The 21,271-nt window shown below is 44.3% G+C and overlaps 2 long non-coding RNA genes across 4 annotated transcripts in view; one reads left to right on the top strand and one right to left on the bottom strand.

Moving 5' to 3' along the window:
* Positions 1-2,810: 2,810 nt before the first annotated feature.
* Positions 2,811-21,271, bottom strand: part of LOC126500141 (uncharacterized) — a 25,097-nt gene continuing 6,636 nt past the window's right edge. The window contains exons 1-4 of one of the 2 annotated variants that reach the window (XR_007591256.1): positions 9,695-10,314; positions 5,433-5,535; positions 4,788-5,160; positions 2,811-3,644 (exon numbers count right to left, since the gene is read on the bottom strand). This is a non-coding gene — a long non-coding RNA (uncharacterized lncRNA). Of the gene's footprint in view, positions 3,645-4,787; positions 5,161-5,432; positions 5,536-9,694; positions 10,315-21,271 lie in introns of those variants that run through there. The other variant, XR_007591257.1, reaches the window with a different exon arrangement.
* Positions 19,196-21,271, top strand: part of LOC126500140 (uncharacterized) — a 14,214-nt gene continuing 12,138 nt past the window's right edge. For both annotated transcript variants that reach the window (XR_007591255.1, XR_007591254.1), the window contains exon 1: positions 19,196-20,129. This is a non-coding gene — a long non-coding RNA (uncharacterized lncRNA). The remainder of the gene's footprint in view (positions 20,130-21,271) is intronic.

Genomic DNA, 21,271 nt, shown 5'->3' on the forward strand with positions numbered 1-21,271 from the left:
CAGTTTCAGGAGGTTCCGTTTATAATTGTTGTTCTCAGTGTCTGTGCTACTAGGGTTATATTTAGGAAGTGGTCTCCAGTGCTAATGTGTTCAAGTGTACTTCCACTTTCTCTTCTATGAGGTTCAGTGTGGCTGGCTTTTGTTGAGGTCTTTGATCCATTTGGACTTGAGTTTTGTTCATGGGGATATATATGGGTCTATTTTCATTCTTCTACATGTTGATATCCAGTTATACCAGCACCATTTGTTAAATATGCTTTCTTTTTCCATTTGATATTTTTTGCTTCTTTGTCAAAAATCAGGTGTTCATAGGTGTGTGGATTAATATCCAGGTCTTCTATTCAGTTCCATTGGTCCTCCTGTCTGATTTTATACCAATACCAGGCTGTTTTCATTACTGTAGCTGTGTAGTAGAGTTTGAAGTCAGAGATTGTGATGCCTCCAGAAGTTCTTTTATTGTACAGGATTGTTTTGGCTATCCTATTTTTTTTTTTTTGCTTTTCCATATGAAGTTGAATATTGTTCTTTTGAGTTCGGAAGATTGTTCTGGGATTTTGATGAACATTGCATTGAATCTGCAGATTACTTTTGGTAAGATTGCCATTTTTACAATGTTAATTCTGCCTACCCAAGAGCATGGGAGATCTTTCTATTTTCTATTGTTTTCTTCAGTTTCTTTCTTCAAATGTTTAAAGTTCTTGTCATACAGGTCTTCCAGTTTTTGGTTAGAGTTACTCAAAGATGTTTTATGCTATTTGTTGCTATTGTGAAGAGTGATATTTCTCTGATTTCTTTCTCAGCCCATTTATCATTTGTGTTAAGGAGGGTTACTAATTTTTTTGAGTTAATCTTGTATCCTGCTATATTACTGAATGTGTTTATGAGTTGTAGGAGTTCTTTGGTAGATTATTTGGGGTCACTTATGTAAACTATCATATCATGAGCAAATAGTGAGAGTTTGACTTCTCTTCTGATTTGTATTTCCTTGATCTCCTTTTGGTGTCTTATTGCTCTAGCTATAACCTCAAATACTATATTGAATAGATATGGAGAGAGTGGACAACCTTGTCTTGTTCCTGATTTCAGTGGAATTGCTTTGAGTTTCTCTCCATTTAGTTTGAAGTTGACTGTTGGCTTGCTGTATATTGCCTTCATTATGTTTAGATATATTCCTTGTGTCTCTGCATTCTCCAAGACCTTTATTGTGAAGGGGTGATGTATTTTAACAGACTATATGTCTTAACGCCGCTGGTTCATCACTTCCTTTATTGGTTGGGGAAAACTAAGTGCTTTACAAAACCTCATTACTTTTTCTATTAAGACTTCTGATATGTATTCTTACGTTGGCGTGGGAAGTCCTTCTGTATATGTGTTGCTTTTATTGGTTAATTGTCGGGGTCCAGTGGCAGCTCAGACCCTATATTATTTCTCTTGACCAGACCCCAACATGAGCTATCTCTCTCTCTTGACTGGCGTGGAGGCGCGGGAATAAAGGCACAATTCACATGGCTTTATAGGGAGGGAGACTCTCTGTGATCCCTCATGAAATTCTGAGTTCACGTCCTGAGAAATTTTTCTCATTTTTTTTCTCCAAACAGCTTTCATACCAAAATGTAATCTGAGGGGGAAATTCATTAGCAATCTGTTTCCTAGGTAACCAGGTGAATGGCTTTTCGTCATGTTCACGTCTACCCATGTCTTCTCTGTCACATCTTCCTGGTCAGTCACGTAGGCTTGAATCAGCACCGCTATTCAGGCGTCCTCCAAATTACAAAACAAGGAGCAAAACAACATCCTGGCCCTGAGTTACGTTAGCGACAGCCTGTCTAAAAAGTTCCATGACCACCTCAGGTGGGGAACTATGGTTTCAGAGCCTGGCTGCCATACCATATAGAAATATGGGCCTACAATTAACAAAGATGCTGCTTTTGGCCAATGGCTTAACAGAATATAGCCAGGCTGGAAGGTATATATATAGAGAGAGAGAGAGTAGGCAGAGTCAGGGAGAAACCATGTAGCCACCAGAGACAGACACTAGATGCCAGACAAAACTTTAACCAGTAAGNCCTCCTCCTGGACAGAACCGTACTGATTAACCAGGAGCCTCGTGGTAAAATATAAAATAACAGAAACGGGTTAATTTAATATATAAGAGCTAACTAGCAATACGCTTAAGTGATTGGTCAAGCAGTGTTTTAATTAATATAGTTTCTGTGTAATTATTTCAGGTCTGAGCGGCCGGAAACACACAAGCAGTCTCTGTCTACAGTGTGTAGATAAACAATGTTTAGTAATTTAAAGGTGACTAAGTAGGCCACTAAACATTGCAAATCTGACAAGCTGGCATATACTAAACATCCCACCTCTTTCTACGAAGAACGCGATACTATTTCAGCCGTGTCTTTATTGTTTTACAGCAGAGCCTTTGTACAAAGACTTCATGAGTGAATGTTAGCATAGGTGTCGTGGATCCAAACCCAGGTTCTCACTCCTGTCCTTCAAGCCCTGTGCTCACTAAGCCACAGCTCCTGAGACCCTAGAACAATCTTATTTTAAATTGTGTTTGGAGTTACGGTCTCTTTACATAGCCTTGGCTGTTCTGGATCTTTCACTGTAGATCAGGCTGGCCTCGAACTCACAGAGATCTGCCTGCCTCTGCCTCCCCAGTGCTGGAGTTGGGTGTGCACCAGCTCACCTGGCCCCTAGAAGACATTTAAGCAGAGCCCTATAGTCACAAGGACTAAACATGGTATAATTTCAATTTATAGACTTTTATTATGGTACTTAAGAATTAAAATATAGAACAGAATTAAAATATAGAACAGAGTCAAATTCTTTGATGGAAATAGAACAGAATATGAGCTGAAGAAGAGAAAGGAAAGAGAAACCTCTGGTTAAAGAGCAGCTTGTTCATGCATTAAAAATAGATGATGGGATATTAGATCCTATTAGATAGATTTTTGTTTGGGGGGTATTTTGTCCGATTGTTTTAATAATTTATTTATTTGTATTTTATCTACATTGGTGTTTTGCCTACATGTATATCTGTGTAAGGGTGTTGGATCCCCTGGAACAGGAGTTATAGACAGTTGTGAGCTGCCAGATGGGTGCTGGAAATTGAACCCAGATCCTCTGGAAGAACAGCCAGTGCTCTTAACCACTGAGCCATCTCTCCAGCTCCTGATTTTTACTTTTTGAGACAAGGTTTTTCTGTGTAGCTCTGGCTGTCTTGGAACTAGGTGTGTAGACCAGGCTGGTGTCAAACTCAGAGAACAGCCTGCCTCTGCCTCTTGAGTGCTGGGATTAAAGGAGTGAGCCACCACTCCTGGCCCATTAGATCGATTTTTTTAAAAAGTATCTCAATATTTTATTTTAAAATGAAGATGCTTACAGTATAAAGTTAAGGTATTTTAACTTGGGTTGGAAACTCTTAAATGTCAGCTTTGAAGGAGCTCTGACCAGCTTGAGCGTGGTTTCTCTATTTCTGTTTCCCGACCTCAGCTAACTCGGTAGGCAATCACGGCGATCATTTGTAGACCTTTGAAGCTGATTTTCCTTGCCTTTCTGATCGTTTTGTGAGCGTCTGATTGTACAAATGCTCCTTGGCTGATCCTTAGGGTCCATTCCAATAAACCCACACGAAGCTGGAAAGAAGATTAAGACAAGAGTGCCTTTAATACACCCGAGCTGACACCACAGCCGAATAACTGTGGCTCTAAGCTCCTACCGGGCAGCTTGGAGATCACGTGGTTAACATACGCCTGTGCTTTCCTGCCTATCACTGCACCAGGAGGGAGTATCAAGCCAGTCTACAAAATGCTTTAGCCGGGGTAAGAGCAGAATCCCCAAACTGAATGTCCCACTGGGTACTGATGTCTTTACAGCATGGTAAAGGTGAAGAAACAGTCAGTGCCCTCCAGCCCATGCCTCTAAGTCAGGATGTCTGTCTTAAACCCCGAGTCCACAGTAGCAAGAATGGCTTCACTGCCAATCACATTCTGAATAACTCCGTCACTTCTCTGAGCTCCTCCAGCCTCCCTATTGTCTTTTTGGTCTTTTTATAATCTAATGGTGTTGGAAGTTAACCACCCTCCGCTGACTGTGCAAGGCCACGTGGTTACTTGAGCGACTACCCCCTTTCAGAGCTAGCCCCTCGCAGGACTATTTGGTAGGTCTTCCTTTTAGGGGACAAGGTCTTTCATGACCTTTCTGGCAAAAGCTATCCATGAACAGACCCGAATGTGATTTCAGCATACGGAACCTTTGCATGCCGTCCAGGCTACTGTCTGCCTCTGAGCCTAAGTCATGGGGTGGGACTCCATTGTTCTTTCTCCAGTCTCTTGTGTGCTTCGGCCTGGGCGCCTAACTCACCTGCTCCTTCGCTGTGGGACTGCCTGAGTCAGTTCCTTAGCACTGATCCCTTCCAGGTGGTTTGAAAAGTCCTCTGGAGCTTTAATTTAAAAATGCCGAGTCCTCGACCAACCCTTGAATCAGCAGGCAGAGGTTCGGCTGGATGTCTGCATTTTAAACAGTAATCGTGAGGCATTCTGACTCACAGGGACTCGGCCGACACCCGATGTCAGAGGCTTACCCACGGTAATGGGCAGGGCAGAAAGGAGACTCAAGTTCCTTCCCTCTCCCCAGGACCACGCGGGTGGGAAAAGAGAGAGAGGTGGGAGGTGGCCCGTAGGTTGAAGGCCCGACTGGCTGGGATTATTGTTGCAGCTCTGGTTCATACCAGGAAATGAGAAGGAAAACCAGTTTGTGGAGGAAGGGAATGAGCTCACCTGGGGCCTGTTGGGCCTGACATCCAAGGGGAGATGACGTGTTGGCAGCTAGTAAAATGGATGAGTCAGGTCTGGAGGGCGGTGAGTGGGACGGAGTCTCTGTTCAGGTTTCAGAGAGTCATGGCTGTACCTGATTATTCTTTAATGTGGTTCCTCACGGCTGTCTTGAACGTGGTTCCTCACGGCTGGTGGCATTCTCTACCCGGTATGGAATCGAATACGTTTTGTTTTCGTACTGGGTTGTCCAGGAGGAAAAGTGAGGAGACTCGTGCTGGGAAACTCATCCTCTTGCCCGGAGACCTGACTGTCCATTTCCCACGATCCTTCTTCCCCTTTCTCCAGCCCACAAAGAAGTGCGTCATGATTGTATAAACTGGGAAAGAAGAAAATAATGTAGAATAAAGACAAGGGAGAAGAAAGGCCAAAAGTAGAACTATGTATTTTCATTATCTGTTTCAGTTACCCACAAATCAGGCTAGGTTAAAAAAATAACATGTCTTTATCCTCTGTGAGCTTAATCTCTCCTGCAAGAAAGAGAGCAGTCAGGCGCTTTGGTGATACCAGTCATTTACCCGTCCTGGTGACCACAGATCTCCAGCTTCTGCAGAAGTCACCCAGCAGGTCCACCACAGTTCCAACACTCACCAAGGGGAGAAGCGGTGTGCTCTCAGCGTCTAGAGATGCTAGACATTAGTATGTGGGAGTCCTTGGTCAGTTCAGGTCATTGTCACTCACAAGTGAAATGCAGCTGCAGCGGAAAGGAAAACCGGAAGAAGGTGCACATAGACTGATCAAATGACTTCTTTATAAACGAATTATACAATTTTAAAAAAGCCCACATATAAAAAACATGACTGAAGTGGTCTCTCAGGTTTTTATAGAAATCTTCTAGGTGACATTCCAACCTTATTGTAAAATTGGGTTTTTCTACCTCCAAAGGCAGACATTTTAGGTTCCTTTCTCCACTGATGGAAATAAGAAATAGGATTTTGTTAATGTGGATATATTTGACTGAAACACACACACACACACCCGTTGCCTGAGTTCCTTGCAATGAATGAGGCTCTCTTAATAGAGTAATTGTGTAAATGATTGGGCTCAGTGGTACAGGGCTGGCCTAACGCCCTGAGCTCGGTCCTCAGCACGGTGCTGGTGGAGTGGGCTTGGGAAGGGAGAGGAGGCGGAAGAGCAGGGAAGGAGAAGGGATTTAAGGTAGGATACATGGATGATAAACACATTGATTTCCAAATTTGTGATGTGTGTATGGTATTGACGGCATCCCGCACATTTGGAAAGGGAGTTGCAAACGGGGTAGCTTTTTAAATAAAAAATTCACATCTTTGTAACCATGGAATATTGAATATAAACAGATACGACATTTATAAAGTCTTACAAACATGGCTGCCAAATATGAGCTGAACATCGATACATATGCCAGAGTGGACCCTGACGTCTCAACTCTACACAGAGGACTACAGGCCGCTAAGAAACACTGCAAGTGGGAAAAATGGTTCTTCCCAGGGAAGAGAACACTCACTGGTCATCCGATACCAAATGATCAGCTCTGAAAACATACATGCAAGTAACAGTGTTCAGGCTGAAGATACATATTTATGAATATATATGTTTACACATACATACATGTAATAACAATCAATGGGAAAAGGCCATGAACTTGAAAGACCTCATGGAAAGGCATATGAGAGAGTTTTGGGGGGCGGGAAGGGAAGGAAGAAAAGATGTAAATAATCTCAAAATATAAGAAAAACATAAATAAATACAACATATAAATCGTAATTCTGGAAGCTAGGCAAAAAATATTTAACCAGTCAGAGATATGCATAGATATTATCAGGCATGATCTTCACTGGACCCGTAGCGTGTTCTATGTACTATGGTAACAATAGCAAACAAACCACTTAAAATGAAAACAAATAAATGTTTCCAAAAATTAGCAAACAATGCCGGGCCATGGTGGCAAACGCCTTTAATCCCAGCACTCTGGAGGCAGCGACAGGCGGATCTCTGTGAGTTTAAGGTCAACCTGGTCTACAAGAGCTAATTCTAGGACAGGCTCTAAAGCTACAGAGAAACCCTGTCTCAAACAAAAAAAAATAGCAAACAAAAAAAAAAGCATAGACAGGTAGACACTAAGATAATGGTAAATATTTATGAACTCATAAATTGTAAATTGGAAGAATTTTTGCGTATGCTGTCAGTATATAACAGGAGACCTACTCATCATATAAAAGTGGTAAAAAAAAATCCTTCAAATTATGTTCTATTGAGACATTGAAGGCAAAGTACACATTGGGAAGAAGAAAGAGTAGAGGTGGCCCCAACGGTGGAAGGCACGCGGATGTCTTCAGGAAGCCAATCAGAATGGCTTTCTCTCCAAACCACGGAGGGAGCAGATAACTGCACGGAGAGATTGAACAGTGCAGAACGGTTTCGCTAATGCATGGAGGGAAACTGTCAAAGTATTAATTCATGTGCTTTTAATCCCAGAACTACATTAACCTTCCACTACTCGGACTGCAAGCCGAAAGCTATTTCCCCAAGAGGCAGACAGTGTGCCACCAAGAAAGCCCAGAAGAGAAACTCAAACGAAACAGCCCGAGAGACTTGAAAAGTAGGCTCGCACTTGGAGTGCCTGCACACAGCTTCCTGGGTAAGAGGGCTCCCCGGTGGGCTGTGGAAAGCAGCGATGTATTTTCCAGCCTGGTCAAGTGCAGGCTGGCCAGGAGCGCGCCAGGGAGGGTGTAAATGCTGAGGGAAGCCAGAGTCGGTATCCTGGAGTGGGGCTGGAGATCACCAGCTGATTTTATAGATACAGATAGGCACACACATATGCCGTCTTGTCATATCCGTTAGCTGTTTGTGTACTATGGGAAAACAATGGGATGTCATTTAAAGATTTTATGTAGAAAACTGACTCACTAATATCCTTCTTCTTGGTTGTAAATAATAATTTTCAGGAAATGAGACCAATCTTTGGAAAGTGTAATCCGTCAGCCATGGTGGCAGAGGCCTATAATATCGTAATCCCAGTATTTAGGAGGCGGAGGGAGGAGAATTGCAAGTTCTGGGTCAACTTGGGCTACACAGGGAGACTTCATCTCAAAGTGGGGAGAGGGAGAGATGGAGGGAAAGGAGGAAAGTGACTGCAATAGGAACAGCAGTCTCTGTCAGGCTGGCAATGGCATTGAACGGAGATGGTTAGCAGGCGTCTGTGGCAGTGGCTTCAGCAACACTAACTTAACTTTCATTTTTAGGTAGCCTGGAAGTACTAGGCCAAAGTCTGGCAAGGAACTCAATTCTTGGCTTTCAGAGAGTCATCATCTTGCTGAGAGAAAGAGAGAGAGAGACAGGGAGAGGGAGAGGGAGAGAGAGAGAGAGAGAGAGAGAGAGAGAGAGAGAGAGAGAGACTCCTGAAGACCCCAGGTACAGTGAGATACAGCGACAGGACCTAGGTCTTCAACTGAGAGTTCTTGGTGTATACAACTTGGTCCATAGCTGTCTGTCTTTAGAAGACAGTGCTCGATTGGCTCTGTGGACAATGTGGAAGGGAGGGAAAGAGTGAGAGACAATGCCTAGGTTTCTTGTTCCAGCAGAAACAATAGCAGCATTGTAGAATTTACTGGGGGTAAAGAAGCTTTTTGCTGTTGCTGTTTTTTTTGCTTTGGACAGGAGTGTATATATAGTCCAGGCTGGCCTCCAATTCATTATGTACCCAAGAATGACCCTAAACTTTGGATCCTCCATCTCTATGTCTAGAGTGCCATCATGCCTAGTTTAAGAAGAATTTTTGGAGAGGGAAGAGTTTCTCTAACATTAAATATATTTATTTTAACTGTCTGTAAGATATCAAAATGAAAATACCGAGCGAGTGGTTGGTTGGAATTATGAGCTTGGAATTCAGAAAAATTCATCTAGGGTCCAAATATTGGTATAGAACTCATTGGCCTAGAGACTGTCTTAGCTGTCGTTGATACGACAAAACACCACAGACTGCTCAGCTTACAATCAAAGGGGACGTATCCTCCCAGCTCTGTGGATGCACAAGATCAGGATGTCATCAGGTCAGTGTCTGCCGGAAGCCCAGTTTACAGTTAGTCAGCAGCATCCTCTCGCCTTAACCCAACATGGGAGCTCCCTCTTGCAATAACCCAACCCACGAGAAGGCTGAGGAGCGCTCAGGGCCCCCCTCTCACTGTAACCCAACATGGGAGAAGGTGGAGGAACACTCAGGGGCTCCCTCTCGCTGTAATACAATATGGGAGGGGAGGGGAGCTCTCAGAGTCCTTTTGGAAGGGCAGTACCATGATGCTCAGCCTCCCTGACCCAATCACCTCCCAAAGACCCATCTCAAACATTACATTAGGAATTGATTGTTAGCCGGTGGATTTGGGAGCAGAGAAACATCGTCCATAGCAGGCGGTCAGCAAGCTACAGGAGCGGGTGGTGCATCTTTAGGGCAGTTGATTCTCCTGCTGAAACTGCAGAATCGCTTGGATGGCGTGTAAAACCAAACAGGCCTCCCCCTCAGAATTCCAGATCCTACTATACACTTGTGGAGGCAGTGTGACTATCTTAAGACGTTTGAAGTATACTAGCAAATTCTTGGCAGAGAGCGCAAAGGAATTACATTTTTGCCAGCAGGTTAGAGAACACCCATCTTAATCCACGCCTTTCTACATTAAATATTATAATTGGTTTCAACAATTCGAAGCAGGGTGATGATCTAATTTAAAAATGCCATCTTTGAGTTTTTGGTTAAAAACCCCTTTTAATTTTTTTATATGCCTATATTTTAACACACTTATTTCTAGAGCCCTTCAATATGCCATTTCATTTCATAATAGGCAAATTTGGGAAGCAATTCAGAGTCAGACAGATATAATTACCTTAATGGGTTGGATGTCTGTGATTGCGGTGGCGATACTCTCCCTGCTGATACTGTTTCTAGTTGAGTAACGCGTGTAGCGGAAGTGAAACCGAGGCCCTGTCCTCCTAGTTCATGCTAAGCTGTCCTGTGGCCTTTTACGGGAACAGGGCCCCAGAAATAATTCTTCTAAATGTAGACTACACTTGGCCAGTATTGGCAAACTTGACATGACCCAATGTTCTGCCACCTCGGTTCCCACTGCCAGCCCAAATGCTTAGTCAGGCAGCAGAGAAGCTGCGGCCGACAACACCAGAGCCTACCGGGAGTGCGTTGTCTCGTCCCCCTGGCATTTCCTACGGCGTCTTTCAGTCTTAATTGAAGCTATACTCCAGCACCCGCTTCATCCACTCTGCCTTGGCCCTGCCCTGAAATCTCCTTTGTTAGTTCACCTTCTGGTCTGCCCTGGGCCCTGTCACCATTCTCTTTGACATCTGACAGCTTCAGTGCCCCTGATCTGAGATGATTGATGTCTGGTTTGATGGATGGTTTGCATTTCTTAAGCATTGCACCCAGCCTGAGTCGATCACAGCTAGAGACTCTTTCTAGCTCTTTGAAGTAAAGACTAGTCATAAGATTTTCCCAGCAAGGGGGCTGGAGAGATGGCTCAGAGGTTAAGAGCATTGCCTGCTCTTCCAAAGGTCCTGAGTTCAATTCCCAGCAACCACATGGTTGCTCAGAACCATCTGGAATGGGGTCTGGTGCCCTCCGCTGGCCTGCAGGCATACACACAGACAGAATATTGTATACATAATAAATAAATAAAATAATAAAAAAAGATTTTCCCAGCAAGATGCACAAAAAGATAACATGATAGGAAGACTCAGTCTCTCCAGACCCAAGGGAGAGCAGAGCTCACAATATAGTTTCTATTTAGATGTAGATTTTTGGGGTCCTCTAGCGGTTTTTACTGGGAGAGAGAGGAAATCATGAGGAGTGGATTTGAACTCTTAGCTCAGGCACGCATGAAAGTCTGACCGTGCAACCTGGAGCCACCATCTCAGAGTTGCTTCCTTCTTTCACTTTGAAGCAGGGCGATGCGTGTGTTACCGAATTTTCGTGAGAATAAGCAAGCGTGTAATTCCTAGTGCAGTGGTTCCCGTGTCTGATCCCTTCCTCTACTGACCAGCAGGAGCCTCTTTATGGAAGGGATTCCTTTAAAGCACTAGAACTCATGAGGTAGCTTCTTCGTTAATAAATAGCCTGCAGGGGTTTAGCCACTCAAGTCTGAGTAATTGTTTTTGGCTTTGGAGTTTCCTTGGCATGGCCTTTTTTAGTTTATATGGAAACGAATAGCCCCGAGCAACCAAACGTTCTTCTGTGGTAAGCGCTCTCAAGACAAATCTGCGTAAAGGCGTTTAGTGTTCAAGAATCAAGTAGTTATATTTGAATGTTGTACGTGAAGACAGAGTGTTCCGTTTAGTCCAAAGTCTTTTGTGTGTCGTTATTAGCACAGCGGCCTCATTTCTGTCTATATTCTATGATGAACGGAGATGCTGCAGTTGGAGAATAGGGGCTACGCCTACTCGAGGTGCCTGGTAGTTTTCAACTAGCTCTCCACCTTCCATCTCCTGGGTATTTTCTCACAATGACTGTAACACTGTAAGCAGAGCTTCCAAAAGTTCCAAACTGAGCAGGCACTGGCTGGGATTTAGATGCCATTAATGCCTAATGAGATTCAATAACTCCATTTCTTCATCATTCATATACAGTTGCTAAAATAGACCCTTGATGTCTTTGGAGGAGCTAGGTCAATTTAGGCTCATTGCTGGTTTACTCCAAAGAAAAGCATTTCTATAACTTATTTTTGATATAATTTTTGGTCAGTTCAGATTATGTCCCACCCCAGCCTCCACATTTTTACAGTTCAAATTTGACATTATAATTACTGGCTTATCTTTTCCTTTAAGGATACTGAGTAGAAGTGATATTATGCAGAGTTTATAAAGTGTAGAGTAAGTTAGAGGCTGGTTATTAAGTTAATAAAGGAGAATTCCTCCTCTAGTGAAGCTTCCCTGATTTGATGGCGCTGATACTTCATGGAAGACACAGCCTGGGGCTTGAGAGAAGCTCTAACCTAGATTTCGAGGCCATTACCAACCGGTCTCGTCACCCCGGTTACATCTGATAATTCCGTAGTCGTTGGTTTCTTAATATCGGGTGGTTAAGCCAAAGAATCCCCACGGTTTCTCCTGTAAATTCAGTTTATAGGAACTCATCCCTGTAAACCATGGCCTGAATTTCTGTCTCGGAAATTCTGAATCCCTTGTGGAATTTTTAACGGAGTCAGGGATTTTCCAAAGCAAGTTTCCATCTTCCGCTCCCTTCTTCTGTTACGTGATGCTGAGGGTAGACTTCCGTATTTTCGCTATAGCGGCAGCGATTTAAACTCCAGAACATACGATGGGGCAGAAAGAGTCAAGCTCACAGCCTTCCTTCCGCATCTCCTAGGATAACTAACTTACCCCACAAGCTTGCAAAAGGCTCGACTAATTCACTGCTGTTCTTCACAACACATCTCTCGAAGGCTTCAGGGGTGGTTTCCCATTTGACTTACACAGCTTGACATCAGTGAGTCCACTCCAGTTTACCCCATCGCAGCCCGTGACTTGAGTACTGACTTTAGAATCACATCATGTTTCTCACAATCCCTCTGCTACCTCTGACACACTGAATAAGGTTGCTGCTTGCTGGCTGCTCTTTTGAACGTTTAGGACAACTCTTACTATTAAAGAAAGAACTAGAATGAAAACGCGGTATGTATTGGCTGTAAGAGAGACTAACATACTTGCAGTTGGCTTGTTGTTTTAAAGCGCCTTTAGGTGGAAAAATGAGAAAGCTGAAGGCTTTAGTAATGGTAGGAGGTGGGCGTGTGAACACCAGCAGTTGATTGCGGCAGCAGATAGTGCGAAGCTGCCTCTGGTCGAGAGAACCACATCCCTGGTTTAATTTTGACACCTTCTCAGAGCACGGTTTCACGATGTGTGAATGCTGAAATCATCGGAACTGTCTTCATTCAACAGGGTGGAAAGATTTCAACGCACAGCCTACAACTCAACCAGAACCACGGATATCGCTTTAGTTTGAGTTGCACAGTGAAGGAGATTAAACATTCTTTTATAGGCATTTATAGTGGCCCTGACCAGAAAGTCCCTCGCTCTTCCCAGGCAGGAAGTTGCCAGGCGTCGCTCTCTGTGCTAAGTGTCTTCGGCTGCATCCTGTTCTCAGCCTTGTCCCTACCGAGGAGACACGTGTTATCCCTTCTCCTCTGGGTGCTGGACAATCTTTCCAGCTGGCCTGTGCTGATTCTCCATTCCACCAACAAACCGGCCATCGAAAACACAGAAATCCGATCATGATTCTTTGCTGCTAAAAGATCCCCCGCGGATTCTTGCTGCCTTCAGTGTGATGCGAAGGCTTCTTTACCATCCGGTACCCACCCTGCTCCTTTATCTCCCATCGTATTCTCCTTCTCTCTACCTTAAATCTTGGCTACTCTGCTCACTTAGCACACACTTCCTTCCCTCTGCCCCTTGATAATACAGCACCCCCCACTTTCAGTGGCTCCCCACTTCTTCACGTGAGAAACCGGTCACCCAGCTGTCGCATGCCGTCTTTTGTGCTATTCCTCCGGCACGCTGTTGATCTTCCAATGCATGTCACTTTGCGTACATCTTTGTTCCTAGCAGACACATCGTCCAGCTCTGTAGTTTGTCTTTCTCTAGAGAGAGAGTGATGCCCTTCTCATCCTTTACCTCTCTCTTAGCACATTTGGCACAGAGCAGGCATTCACTAAATGTGCATCAAATGAGTCCAAGAAAAAACTGTTGAGCATGAAATAATATTAAAAATGGGGGTTAGTTTTGGCAATTGTTGCTTCAAATTGTTTCTAATGCAATTGAAAGTGCTTCCATCTACAGTGAAAGAGTCAAAACCGGCGTGACACAACCAAAGCTTATGTCACATGACCAAAATAGCCACAATTAAAACAGCTCCCATTCCCAACACATCTTAACGTTACCCTATAGAAGGAGGAGAATTGTTTGAACTCATGGTCTCTCCTTTCAGGTCGCAGGAGTCTCTGGCATAGCAAAACCTTGGACATCTTCTCAGTCACATTCAAAACAGTGGTAAATACTGTTCCCGTCTCTCCAGTTTCTGTGAGGTTTTAGAATTTCTACTTTTCTTCTCATAATTTACTTTCTGGGAAAATGAAACTCCCCAGTACGATGGCTTTCCTAGGACAAACAGCCACCAACTCAGGATAAAACTCCAAAACCAAGGCCTATAGTAGTCTCAACAGATAACCTTCTGTGAGCTTGTGCCTACACCAGCCCACTAGTAAGGAGAAAACGAAACGACATAGAAATTTAACGTGGGTCAATTAGTGCTTCTTCTCCTTCTAGGTGGATCTAGTCCCTGAGTGTTAGGGGGAGAGAAGGATGTTTGCTCCCATCCTCTCCCTAGCTACTTCTAAAGGTGGTGGTTCTCCCTAGGTGGAGTTTGTTTAGTCCCTGAGTGTTACAGGGAAGAGAAGGGTGTTTGCTCCCATCCTCTCCCTAGCTATACCTCTAAAGGTGGTGGTTCTCCGTCTTCCTAAAGCTGCCACACTTAGTTCCTCATGTTATGCTAACTCCCAACCATAAAACCTTTCCACTGCTGCTTCGTAACTGTAATTTTGCTACTGTCGTGAATCATAATGTAAATATCCCATATGCAGGATGTCTGATACGCGACCTCTGTGGAAGAGTTGTCCGACACCCGGAGAGGTTAACCCACAAGCTGAGAACCACGGTCTCAGGGTTTGGCTGGTTTGGCTGTTTCTTTCCTATGTGGATATGAACAAATGCTATGCTATAACTACAACTCATCCGGGCGGCGGTCAGCTGACCGTGGCTGCCATCAGCTGACACTCTGAAACCAAAGTGGCCGGGTAGCCCTCTTTTCCAGAGCCAAGTGACAGGTTTCATTCTCTCAGGTTTGAGGCTGTGCCCTAAGTTAGACATGTCACACAAAGTGTATAGTGGATCTAGATGAATAAAAATACCATGTAGGTCTCAGCGCACCTAGCGTTATATTAATAAGTGAAGTTGGAAGGATTTTTAGGGAACCGTGATTGTCAAGCAAATCTTGTATTATATTTTACTTAAGTTTATTTTTTAAAACAATCTTTTTTAAAAAAAAAATTTGACATACCAATCCAAGTTCCCACTTTCTCTCCTCCTTCTGCTCCCCCCATATTCCCCCGACCCCATCACCTATCCATTCCTCAGAGAGGGTGAGGCCTCCCATGGGACGTCAGGTTGACAAACAAAGTCTGTCAGGTCACTTGAGGCAGGACCAAGGCCCTCCCCACTGTAACTAGGCTGAGCAAGGTATCCTTCCATAGGGATGGGCACATATTAGAATGAAATAATGCAAAAAAGAAGAAAAACACCTTTTGAGGTATCAGCAGTGATTATTTCAGGGCACCAAGATCATTGGTGGACTTTATAATTTTGTTTCATTTTATTAATTTCCTAAATCTTCTATATTGAACATGTGTTATGTTCAATATTCATTTTTTTGATCATGTGCATTCAGATCATGCACTAGGGATAAAAACTGGTTCCACTGTCAGTGTCCCCACAAACTGCTCAAGTCACACACTGTCACCCACATTCAGGGGGCCTAGGTTCCCCAGTTGTCAGTTTGGAGTCAGTGAGCTCTCACTAGCTCGGGTCAGCAGTCTCTGTGGGTATCCCTAGCATGGTCTTGCCGAGCAAATCTAGTGGTTGTAAACACTGAGCAAAATAACAGTGGCTTTGATCTGCACAAAGAAAAGGGGATAAAGAATAAAAAACCAGAATAAAAAATGCCTCCATACCCACACATGCACATATTAGAATGAAATAATGCAAAAAAGAAGAAAAACACCTTTTGAGGTATCAGCAGTGATTATTTCAGGGCACCAAGATCATTGGTGGACTTTATAATTTTGTTTCATTTTGTTAATTTCCTAAATCTTCTATATTGAACATGTGTTATGTTCAATATTCATTTTTTTGATCATGTGCATTCAGATCATGCACTAGGGATAAAAACTGGTTCCACTGTCAGTGTCCCCACAAACTGCTCAAGTCACACACTGTCACCCACATTCAGGGGGCCTAGGTTCCCCAGTTGTCAGTTTGGAGTCAGTGAGCTCTCACTAGCTCGGGTCAGCAGTCTCTGTGGGTATCCCTAGCATGGTCTTGCCGAGCAAATCTAGTGGTTGTAAACACTGAGCAAAATAACAGTGGCTTTGATCTGCACAAAGAAAAGGGGATAAAGAATAAAAAACCAGAATAAAAAATGCCTCCATACCCACACATGCACATATTAGAATGAAATAATGCAAAAAAGAAGAAAAACACCTTTTGAGGTATCAGCAGTGATTATTTCAGGGCACCAAGATCATTGGTGGACTTTATAATTTTGTTTCATTTTATTAATTTCCTAAATCTTCTATATTGAACATGTGTTATGTTCAATATTCATTTTTTTGATCATGTGCATTCAGATCATGCACTAGGGATAAAAACTGGTTCCACTGTCAGTGTCCCCACAAACTGCTCAAGTCACACACTGTCACCCACATTCAGGGGGCCTAGGTTCCCCAGTTGTCAGTTTGGAGTCAGTGAGCTCTCACTAGCTCGGGTCAGCAGTCTCTGTGGGTATCCCTAGCATGGTCTTGCCGAGCAAATCTAGTGGTTGTAAACACTGAGCAAAATAACAGTGGCTTTGATCTGCACAAAGAAAAGGGGATAAAGAATAAAAAACCAGAATAAAAAATGCCTCCATACCCACACATGCACATATTAGAATGAAATAATGCAAAAAAGAAGAAAAACACCTTTTGAGGTATCAGCAGTGATTATTTCAGGGCACCAAGATCATTGGTGGACTTTATAATTTTGTTTCATTTTATTAATTTCCTAAATCTTCTATATTGAACATGTGTTATGTTCAATATTCATTTTTTTGATCATGTGCATTCAGATCATGCACTAGGGATAAAAACTGGTTCCACTGTCAGTGTCCCCACAAACTGCTCAAGTCACACACTGTCACCCACATTCAGGGGGCCTAGGTTCCCCAGTTGTCAGTTTGGAGTCAGTGAGCTCTCACTAGCTCGGGTCAGCAGTCTCTGTGGGTATCCCTAGCATGGTCTTGCCGAGCAAATCTAGTGGTTGTAAACACTGAGCAAAATAACAGTGGCTTTGATCTGCACAAAGAAAAGGGGATAAAGAATAAAAAACCAGAATAAAAAATGCCTCCATACCCACACATGCACATATTAGAATGAAATAATGCAAAAAAGAAGAAAAACACCTTTTGAGGTATCAGCAGTGATTATTTCAGGGCACCAAGATCATTGGTGGACTTTATAATTTTGTTTCATTTTATTAATTTCCTAAATCTTCTATATTGAACATGTGTTATGTTCAATATTCATTTTTTTGATCATGTGCATTCAGATCATGCACTAGGGATAAAAACTGGTTCCACTGTCAGTGTCCCCACAAACTGCTCAAGTCACACACTGTCACCCACATTCAGGGGGCCTAGGTTCCCCAGTTGTCAGTTTGGAGTCAGTGAGCTCTCACTAGCTCGGGTCAGCAGTCTCTGTGGGTATCCCTAGCATGGTCTTGCCGAGCAAATCTAGTGGTTGTAAACACTGAGCAAAATAACAGTGGCTTTGATCTGCACAAAGAAAAGGGGATAAAGAATAAAAAACCAGAATAAAAAATGCCTCCATACCCACACATGCACATATTAGAATGAAATAATGCAAAAAAGAAGAAAAACACCTTTTGAGGTATCAGCAGTGATTATTTCAGGGCACCAAGATCATTGGTGGACTTTATAATTTTGTTTCATTTTATTAATTTCCTAAATCTTCTATATTGAACATGTGTTATGTTCAATATTCATTTTTTTGATCATGTGCATTCAGATCATGCACTAGGGATAAAAACTGGTTCCACTGTCAGTGTCCCCACAAACTGCTCAAGTCACACACTGTCACCCACATTCAGGGGGCCTAGGTTCCCCAGTTGTCAGTTTGGAGTCAGTGAGCTCTCACTAGCTCGGGTCAGCAGTCTCTGTGGGTATCCCTAGCATGGTCTTGCCGAGCAAATCTAGTGGTTGTAAACACTGAGCAAAATAACAGTGGCTTTGATCTGCACAAAGAAAAGGGGATAAAGAATAAAAAACCAGAATAAAAAATGCCTCCATACCCACACATGCACATATTAGAATGAAATAATGCAAAAAAGAAGAAAAACACCTTTTGAGGTATCAGCAGTGATTATTTCAGGGCACCAAGATCATTGGTGGACTTTATAATTTTGTTTCATTTTATTAATTTCCTAAATCTTCTATATTGAACATGTGTTATGTTCAATATTCATTTTTTTGATCATGTGCATTCAGATCATGCACTAGGGATAAAAACTGGTTCCACTGTCAGTGTCCCCACAAACTGCTCAAGTCACACACTGTCACCCACATTCAGGGGGCCTAGGTTCCCCAGTTGTCAGTTTGGAGTCAGTGAGCTCTCACTAGCTCGGGTCAGCAGTCTCTGTGGGTATCCCTAGCATGGTCTTGCCGAGCAAATCTAGTGGTTGTAAACACTGAGCAAAATAACAGTGGCTTTGATCTGCACAAAGAAAAGGGGATAAAGAATAAAAAACCAGAATAAAAAATGCCTCCATACCCACACATGCACATATTAGAATGAAATAATGCAAAAAAGAAGAAAAACACCTTTTGAGGTATCAGCAGTGATTATTTCAGGGCACCAAGATCATTGGTGGACTTTATAATTTTGTTTCATTTTGTTAATTTCCTAAATCTTCTATATTGAACATGTGTTATTTTTAGAACAAAATCAGCTGCCTCTGTAACTTCCTGCTTTTGAGGATGGTGTTACTGAGCCAGCGGGGGCTGGGTGTGCAGTCCTGTTAAGCATAAAGGCCATGGCAGTGTAGATAACTCTGTTGAGCTAGAGAGAAACTCCTGTAGTGATGGGTGTGGACAGGCAGTCTGCAGTGTAGGGGGTCACGGGGAAGGGTCTTCTGTGTCCTGTGGGGATGGTGTGGACAGGCAGTCTGCAGTGTAGGGGTCACGGGGAAGGGTCTTCTGTGTCCTGTGGGGATGGTGTGGACAGGCAGTCTGCAGTGTAGGGGTCACGGGGAAGGGTCTTCTGTGTCCTGTGGGGATGGTGTGGACAGGCAGTCTGCAGTGTAGGGGTCACGGGGAAGGGTCTTCTGTGTCCTGTGGGGATGGTGTGGACAGTCTGCAGTGTGGGGGTCACGGGGAAGGGTCTTCTGTGTCCTGTGGGGATGGTGTGGACAGGCAGTCTGCAGTGTAGGGGTCACGGGGAAGGGTCTTCTGTGTCCTGTGGGGATGGTGTGGGCAGGCAGTCTGCAGTGTAGGGGGTCATGGGGAAGGGTCTTCTGTGTCCTGTGGGGAGGGTGTGGACAGGCAGTCTGCAGTGTAGGGGTCACGGGGAAGGGTCTTCTGTGTCCTGTGGGGATGGTGTGGACAGGCAGTCTGCAGTGTAGGGTCATGGGGAAGGGTCTACTGTGTCCTGTGGGGATGGTGTGGACAGTCTGCAATGTAGGGGTCATGGGGAAGGGTCTTCTGTGTCCTGTGGGGATGGTGTGGACAGTCTGCAGTGTAGGGGTCACGGGAAGGGTCTTCTGTGTCCTGTGGGGATGGTGTGGACAGTCTGCAGTGTAGGGTCACGGGGAAGGGTCTTCTGTGTCCTGTGGGGATGGTGTGGACAGTCTGCAGTGTAGGGGTCACGGGAAGGGTCTTCTGTGTCTTCAGGGACAGCTGTTGCTCATCACCAATTCACCACTGCAATGTCAAATTTTCGTCAGAGCCGCGATCTCTCATGGTTGTTTGGAAACTGTAACGCTATAAATGGATTATTACTTTTTAAAGCATCAACACTGTTTCTGCCAAGTCAAAATATCTACAAAATATCCACAGGACGTGAGTTTAAACTTTTGTTTAGGTGTTTGGGTTTATAATTTGGTACCCTGGCTTACAGTGCTTCTGTATGGATACTGGCAAATAAATAAAAATACAGTAACATGTGTGAACTATAGAGAGAAACTTCTCACTGCCTGGAGGTACACAAACTCTGGCCTTCTAATGCCTAGTCCCTTGTCCCCAAAGAGCTAAAATGGTCAAGGGCTAAGAACTGTATCAGACATCCCTGTAAGGCCACAATCTTCTCTGTATAGAAAGCAGGGAGCAGGCTGAGGGTGTGGCTTGCTGGCAGAATGGGGAACAGCGGTGTGTGGAGTCCCCGGAGGAAGCAGGGCGGGAGCTGGCTGGGCTGGAGGACCTGATGGGCTGATGTAAGTTCTGAAGATCACCAACTTAAGGTCTTCGTTTCCTTTGACTTGGCACGGGCCCTGGTTTAGAAAAATGCCCAGTAGTGTTTGTTGGCTGATTCAAATGCAATCCAGAGCTCTGACTCAGATCGGAGGGAGCCGGCCTGGAGTCTCTGCCACTTTTTGAGAATGAAGGAGGGTTTTCCTTTCCTGTGCACTGTGCGCCTTTCCCTCTGACCTTCTTCCCCTCCAGGCTCCGGAGAATTTCCCAACTCCGGAGGGTCACGCTGTTTTCCTATAACTTTCAACACTTCAGTCTGCCTCCTTCTCGCTCTTCCTCCCTTCTCCCCGCCCTGGCCAAACCCGGCTCCCCCCCCCCCCCCCCCCCCCCCCCCCCCCCCCCCCCCCCCCCCCCCCCCCCCCCCCCCGCCCCNCCCTTCCTCCCTTCTCCCCACCCTTCCCCGACCCAGAACGCCCCCTCCCCTTCTTTTTCTTTTTCTTCTCGTTTGGTAAACGCTCATTAGTTAACCGAGAGCGAGCGCACCAAGAGTCCTGGACTTCCGCATTCCTCTGGAATCTTATCTGCCTTCGCCGCCTGCGGCGTGTGCCTTCTGTGTTCTCAGCTCCTGTTGCTCAACGCCCTCCCCTGCGCCAGGGTTGGGAAACCCTTCAAGCTGGGCAGTTAGGAAACACGGGCTTTCAGCAGTCATTGCCCTGGGGTGGAAGAAGCTCTCAACAATTAGGCGATTCAGACTATTAGTGTGGACCGTGAGAAGCCAGTGATTCTAACAACCGGGTAACAAGTCGTTTAGCAACAAAATTAGAAGAGGAACATGGAGTGGTCAGTTGGTGACTCATTAAAATGCAATTTCTGGTGGTGCATTACTATTTTAGACACATAATTCTAGAGGTGTTCAAAAGATTGCAGACAGTCGCTACAGTAAAAGTCCCGTTCAACCTGCTCATTTAGGTGGATAAGCTCTTTTCAGGACTCACTTTTAAAAAGGAGCAAAATGGGTGGTGGTGGCGTACGCCTTTAATCCCAGCACTTTGGAGACAGAGGCAGGAGGATCTCTGTGAGTTTGAGGCCAACCTGGTCTACCAGAGCTGATTCCAGGACAGGCTCCAAAGTTACAGAGAAACCTTGTCTCAAAAAACCAAAAAAA

Source organism: Alexandromys fortis, unplaced genomic scaffold, assembly GCF_014885135.2.
Source record: "Alexandromys fortis isolate MF-2015 unplaced genomic scaffold, M_Fortis_MF-2015_v1.1 scaffold_38, whole genome shotgun sequence".
NCBI classification, from domain to species: Eukaryota; Metazoa; Chordata; class Mammalia; order Rodentia; family Cricetidae; genus Alexandromys; species Alexandromys fortis.